The following is a 7,026-nucleotide window of genomic DNA, read 5'->3' as shown; positions in this document are numbered from 1 at the left end:
ATCAACAGATGAGTCCCCGTGAGACTTCTCAGCCCAAGTGCAGAGACTGTGGAGTCTCCCGCTCCCAGCCCAGTGGCAGAGGGTCAGCGCCCTGAGGAGGCGGGTCCCGAGGCAGCGGAGACCTTTGAAGGGAACGGAGACGTAAGGTCAGAAGGAAGGAGAACAAGTCACCTCTTCTCAGGTGAGATGTGGTGGGAAACTCCCAGATCCGGTGCAAGCTGAGCTCCAAGGGCTGGTTCCTGCCCTGGCGGCTCCTTGCAAGGCTTGGCTTGAGAAGCGCTAAGGAGCCGTGTGTGGCCAGGAGAGAAGGTGCAGAAGGAACATGGATGAAGGAGCAGGGAGGGGGAGCAGGAACAAGGGAGGGTGTCAAAGGAAGCTGGGGGTGCTGGGTGGGAAAAAAACGAGGGGAACGGGGTGGCTGGGATCTGGGCATGAGGTGAGATATTATGTAGTTTTGTGTCCCCGTGCGGTAAAAGCACCAGCCACACTGCCCCAGAGGTGAACAGCCACAGTAGCGGCACTTCCAGGGTGGGCCCTGGACTGTGTGGCCGTGACAACCTGGTCTCAGGCAAGGCATCACTGAGTAGTCTCAGCCCCAGCCCCAGCACCTCCCATCTCAGCCTAACCTCTTAAGCTGTCTCCCAATGCTCCTGAAAGCCAGCACACATGCCACTCATCCCTGCATTAGGGGGCAGGCCCTAGAACTTCCTTGTGGGCACTAAGGGGAACTGAACAAAGAGAAGACCCTGTGGATTTTTTGCATGTTAGGCAAATGTGATAACCACTACACCACAGAAACACACTTAGCAGTGACTTCTGCTGCTGCACTTAAACCTGGGCAAATATTCAGTTGCTAACCCTTTGGCCAACAGAGATTGCTGCGGGGCAAAGGAATTCTCTGTTGTCAGTTTTGTGGCCTCAGGAAGGGACCAAACTGCAGGAGGCCGGGCCCCTGCCTGGGGACTCCAACCTAACCCCTGAGAGGCTGCTGTGCCTGGCACTGGCAAGGCAGGGCTCTGACTGCAATTGCTGGGACAGGAGAGCCAGCGCCAAGTGCCCTTGTGATTCCCTGGGGGTGTCAGTGCCCAGAGATCCTGCAAGTGCAACCTCTGCAGCTCCTGCCACCGTGGAGAGTGACTCTCGTCCCCCCTCCCTTGGGATGGGCAATGGCAACAGGTGGAGGAGCTGGGAGTGAAGTCCCAGAGAGCAGCCCCATGAATAAGCTGGCCAAGCAGCTGCTGGGTGAGGGGGAGGTGAGGGAGGCAGCCTTCAGTGGTGCCTGGCCAATGTGTCTGCTATTCCTGCCATCCCTCCCTACGTAGCTGGAGTTGGCCATGTCCCCACAGCGGGAAGCCGAAGGGGGCAAAGAGCAGAAGTGCTGGAAGCTGGTGGGAGTCTTAGTTGGACTTGCTAAATCAAACGCTGTCAGATCGATTGTGGCCATTCATCCCCAGCTGGACGTGGTCCTTTTTCTTCTGCAGGACACGGCCAAAGGAGAGTAAAGACGTGCCAATGGGCATCCAGATCAAATCACACCCTTGTTGAATGGATGGAAACAGAAACCAGACACACACACAGAGCCGTTTTGAATTGGTTCCAGCTGAGGGATGGTTTATGGGCATTGGCACTAGAGCACATTAGGTGTTTGTGGTCATTTGAAGAATCCCTGTTCAATAGAAATCCAAAGTGTGACACACCTGGAGATGTAAAAGTTTCATTTAAATTGATGAGCTTTTTAAGGGGGCACTTGTTACACCCCCAGAGCAACCATGTGTTTGCATCGAGTGCTGGGAACGGAGCAGGAAACAAGGCTTTTGTGTGACTCACATCTCAGGTGGGAGGGACCCTCACTGACCCCTAGAGTGGGACTGGTCCTAACAAGGGATTTGCCCTGAAAGCAGCAGAGCTGGGGCAGCACAGGGAGTCCTGGGAGATGAAGCAGCTGGAGGGAGCCAGGAGAGCAGAGGCCAGCCTGAGAGCTGAGAGTCAGAGGTGCCCACTGCACTTTCACACCACAGGTCCCATGGTGTAAGGGGCAGCACTCAGGAATACAAGCAGAAAGAGGGTAAGTTTAGAAGATAGGATACACAAAGAACAAGTTAAAAATCACTTAGGAAAGTTAGATGTCAGCAAGTCACCAGGTCCTGATGAAATGCATCCCAGGATACTCAAGGAGCTGATAGAGGAGGTAGAAATTGGAAAGGGTACAGAGAAGAGCGACAAGAATGATTAAGGGTTTAGAGAACATGACCTATGAAGCCAGGCTTCATGAACTGGGCTTGTTTAGTTTGGAAAAAAGAAGATTAAGGGGGGACATGATAGCGGTTTTCAAATATCTAAAAGGGTGTCACAAGGAGGAAGGAGAAAATTTATTCCTCTTGGTTTCTGAGGACAGGACAAGGAGTAATGGGCTTAAAGTGCAGCAGGGGAGGTTTAGATTGGACATTAGGAAAAAATTCCTAACTGTCAGGGTGGTCAAATATTGGAATAAATTGCCAAGGGAGGTGGTAGAATCTCCCTCTCTGGAGATATTTAAGAACAGGTTAGATAGACATCTGTCAGGGATGGTGTAGACGGAGCTTGGTCCTGCCTTGAGGGCGGGGGGCTGGACTCGATGACCTCTCGAGGTCCCTTCCAGTCCTATTATTCTATGATTCTATGATGATTCTATGACTCTGAATCCTGCAATCTGAGTTCAAGTCTCAGTGAGACCTGCTGGGGCTCAGCTGGTTGTTACAAGTTTCAGGTGCTTCAGCTTCGATGCCCTGAGGTTCAACAAAGAGAGTTTTGTTGCTCTCGCTCGGTGTCATCTCCAGACGGAGCAGGCCGGCGGGAAGGGCCTGATGCCATCACAGCTGCAGGGCAGGTCACCCACCTGACCCCTAAGCTCAGCCCATGCTGGAGGCAGCCAGACAGTGTGAGTGGGTCAGAGGGGGGATTTGGGGAAGGGTCCTGAGTCCTGGCTCCCAGCCAAGCACCTTTTCACAAAGACCAATGGCCCCTGCACAAAGTGCATTGTGGGAATAAGAGTTGGGCCGGCCCCTCAGCACCAGGCCACAGGCAGGAGAAGATGGGAGTGAATCCTGCTACCTCTGCCATGGCTTGGCCCAGGAGGGCTAGAGTCTAGCAGCTTTTCACCCCAGCTTTGTGGGAGGTCAAGTAGGAAGGGGCCTCTGGAGGCTCATAGCCCCCTGGCCTGCTGTGTCTGTGGAAAGGGGGGAAAAGGTCACACACTTGTCACTGGGGTACAGGGCGCATGGATCCCACTCGTTCCTGCAGAAAATGAAACAGGCTGAGCATTTTGCAGAGAACAGGCCAGAGCCCTTCTCCTGTCACTGGAGAGATGGAAATGGGGCCGTTCCTTGTGGGGAAAGAAGTGGGTTGTCACGTTGCTGGATCTTGAGGGGAGCAGCCAGATCACTGATGCACCTATAGGTGGGGGTGTTGGCACCAAAAATGGTATAGAAGGGGGCCATGTGAGGTATTGAATAGGAGCTTATTATCTGATAATCCTATGTACGCTGTTCATGTGTTTGTATAATGTCTGTGTGTGCAATTATTAGCATGTACTTGTATGGACACTGAAGATTTCCCTGCATGTGGTTAAGCATTGGGCAGGGCCGAGCCTGTGGAGCCTGTGGACATGCTAATTACCTGTGGAACAATGGCTCTCAATGGGCCAAGGACACACCCAAAGAATGGGGGCTGTCACCTGAGAGTAGCCAGCAGGGAGCACAGAGAGGCTGAGGACCAGGTGACCTGCTGCATACCAGAAGAGGCCAGGAAGGAGGTATAAAGAGGCCATGTGGTCGATGCCATTTTGTTCTCAGCTCAGCACTTCATCCCGGAGGCAGCAGTGCAGGGATCGAAGAGCCCGGAAGACCTGTGAACCCATCCTGATCTTAGGATGTGCAATAAGAACTTTTAAACCAGCAGCTGCAACATCTCTGCTAGAGCCTGCATCGAGAACTGGGAGATTCGGTGCATGTAACGTACTCTTCTTTAACAACCTGACTCTCAGGCTTTTCTTTATTGTAATAATAAACCTTTAGATATATATTCTAAAGGATTGGCCCAGCGTGATTTGTGGGTAAGATCCAGAGGGTAAATTGACCAGGGATCTGTGGCTGGTTTCTTGGAACCGGACAGAACTTGTTCGGGGTAGGTGGGATTGGGTGCTAGGACCCCCCACCTGTGTATGAGGCCCGGGGCCATCTGGAGCACGGATATTGCTGGGGTGTCGGAGGGGTTTTGCTCGTGAGGCTTCAGGCAGGTTGCTGAAGCGCTCTGTGAAACTGGTTTGTGGCCTGTTTGGAGAGGTCACCAGTCTGGGGGCTGTAAGGAGCCCCGGATTTGAGCAATTCGCCCTGAGTGGACGCCCTCAGCTGTGCCCAGACACGGCCCGGTCCGTCACATGGGTGTGTCGGGAGTGGGGTTCAAGTTCAAACCTCTCCACACACCCAGACCCCCCATTAGGGGCAAGAAAGAGCCTTGAGTCAGGGAATGGAGAACACTTGGCTCCTGTTACCCTGAGATGGGAGAGTAGGAAACTTTTTGCACACAGCCTGGCTAGCTCAGTTGGTAGAGCATGAGACTTTTAATCTCAGGGTCATGGGTTCAAGCCCCATGCTGGGCGATTCTCTTCTTTAACTCACATTCTCAGCCTACAAGCAATTCACTCTCAGCTTCTACCAGGGTTTTAGAAAGAAAAAGTCTAGTTCTGCTGTCCAGCTTTAGTAGAACCAGAGACAGAACCAACTGCAATTTCCATCTTCCGAGGAGAGGGGAAGAGGATTTTCTTCTCCTCAGTTCTAGCCACATCAGCCCAGGGAGGAGAAAAAATAACCCTCCGCCCGCTGATTGTCCCGTCAGCTTCTGTAGCTTCACCTCCTTCCACAGCAGCTCCAGCTTTGAGCTACAAATCTCAAGGGGCTGGTGAGGAAATGAGGAGCTGGCAGCTCGGGTTAGTCGCTTCCTTGAGAACAAGAAGTGGAATGTTCACAAGGTCCAGAGCAGGATTTTAGAAAGAGCTAGTGTTGGAAATAATCCAGGACACTCTGGATGCAAGTGAAAACAAGCGGAGGATTTATTATACACCAGCTGATGGAGTGACACGCAGGAGTTACCCTGGTGAACACTGGTTAATTAACACAATACAATAGGTTATATAGTCAGCAGGTGGACGGAGGAAAAGTGATTTGATAGGTCTAGCAGCAAGACGAAATGAGCCACATAAGCCAATAGAACTATTAGAGATTACATAATATCTCCGCCCATTGCAAAGTAACAACTCATTAATTAATATACAGGTGGTTATTGTTCAAATGCCAAAACATGTCAGCAAAAGAGTAATAACATTTTAGTCTGCATAGATGATGATGTTTCTATAGCAGGCGGGTATGGCCTTGAGTTGGTGCAGCGCATGGTTCTCAGGCTCATTACCTAGGGGCGTGTCTAGACTACAGAGTTTTGTCGACAGAAGTGGACTTTTATCGACAAAACTATACCTGCGTCTACACTATCACTGAGTTCCGTCGACATAACGTCAACAGAACTCAGCAGTTTTGTCGACGCTGGTAAACCTCATTTTACGAAGCATAACGCCTTTTGTCGACAGAGTTCTGTCGACAGAAGGTGTTAGTGCATCTAGGGTTGCGTCTACACTACAGGGTTTTGTCGACAAAGCAACTTGTTTTGTTGACAGAACTGAATGTAGTCTAGATGCTCTTTGTCGACAGAAGCTCTGTCGACATTATCTGTCGACAAAACTTCTGTCGACAAAAGCCTGTAGTCTAGACGTACCCTAGGAGTGAAGCAAGACAGTTAAGCAAATTTTATGAATGTTATCTTAAGCAAAATGTGTTCGGTTACTAACTGGGGTTCTGTCCAGTGTCTTAGAATGTGGTTGCTATGGTGCCCAGGGTCGTTTCACTACCTGCAGTTCTTATCCTGACTGTGGTGTTCCCAGGCCTTAATCCTAGAATGGAGTCATGCTGTTTAGAGGCCTACTAGCACAATTAGGGCTGCCTCAGTTTACCCTACAGCTAGTAACAGAACAGTCATCCAAGTTCCACTAGATCAAAAGTGTGTTTCTGTGGTGTAGTGGTTAACACAGTTGCCTACCATGCAAAAGGTCCCTGGTTCAAAGACAGGTTCTGCTCTTATTGCTGCTCCCCTGGGTGCCCAAGTAAGTGCAGCTGCTGCTGACCAACCTGTTGATGAGCCCAACTCCCACGTGACAGAGGGGAGTGACATCAGCTGATGGAAGCAAGATAAATCAGGCCAGGCAGCTGCTGGAGGCTTGTGGTTTGGCCTCCCCTGCCGTGGGAGGCTGGTGTATTGGGCTGGCTCTGCCTGCTGCCTCCCTTCTGTGACTTGCCCAATGTACAGAGGCCAAATGTCTGAAAAGCCTCTTCCAAAAAAAGCAGTAGAAAAAGCTACACAAATTGAGTTTCAAAATTTGCGTAGCTTTTTCCAGAAGAACAGTGCAGTGTAGACATAGCCTGAGCGTTGCTCAGCACTGGTAGAGACAGGGAGGGACAAAACGATCTAATGGCACCTGCAGCCTTTCAGAACAACCCCCAACCCCAACCCCAAGAACCAGCCCTTCCCTCCGCCCTCACTGGGGTCTGCTGGGAACCGTCTGGACTCAAGCCCACCCCAGTGTCAGCCTAAGGATTGCCTGGTCTGTAAAAGGTGCCCTGGAAATGAGGAAGCAGCTAAAGTGACACTCATGGGAGTTAACCCCACAACCTTTGAATGTCTAGATGGGCTCACATTAACCATTGCAACTTAAAAGTCCAACATGCTTTCCATGGCACCACAGAGCCTGATGGGCTGCTGAGCTTGATATCTCCACTCTCTGCTTTGCAGCATGGCAATTGCTGGGGGAAAAGGAAGGGCAGCCAGGTCTGTCTCTTTTGGGAGAGCAGCTAAGAAGAGACCACTGAGCCCCCGACAGTGGAAATAAGGGATGAAAACTGAGCTGTAGTTGGAGAATGTGGGCATCAATTCCACTACTTCTTG

The sequence above is a fragment of the Pelodiscus sinensis genome, chromosome 19, assembly GCF_052426305.1.
Source record: "Pelodiscus sinensis isolate ZL-2025 chromosome 19, ASM5242630v1, whole genome shotgun sequence".
Lineage (NCBI taxonomy): Eukaryota > Metazoa > Chordata > Testudines > Trionychidae > Pelodiscus > Pelodiscus sinensis.
This window is presented reverse-complemented; position numbering follows the sequence as displayed.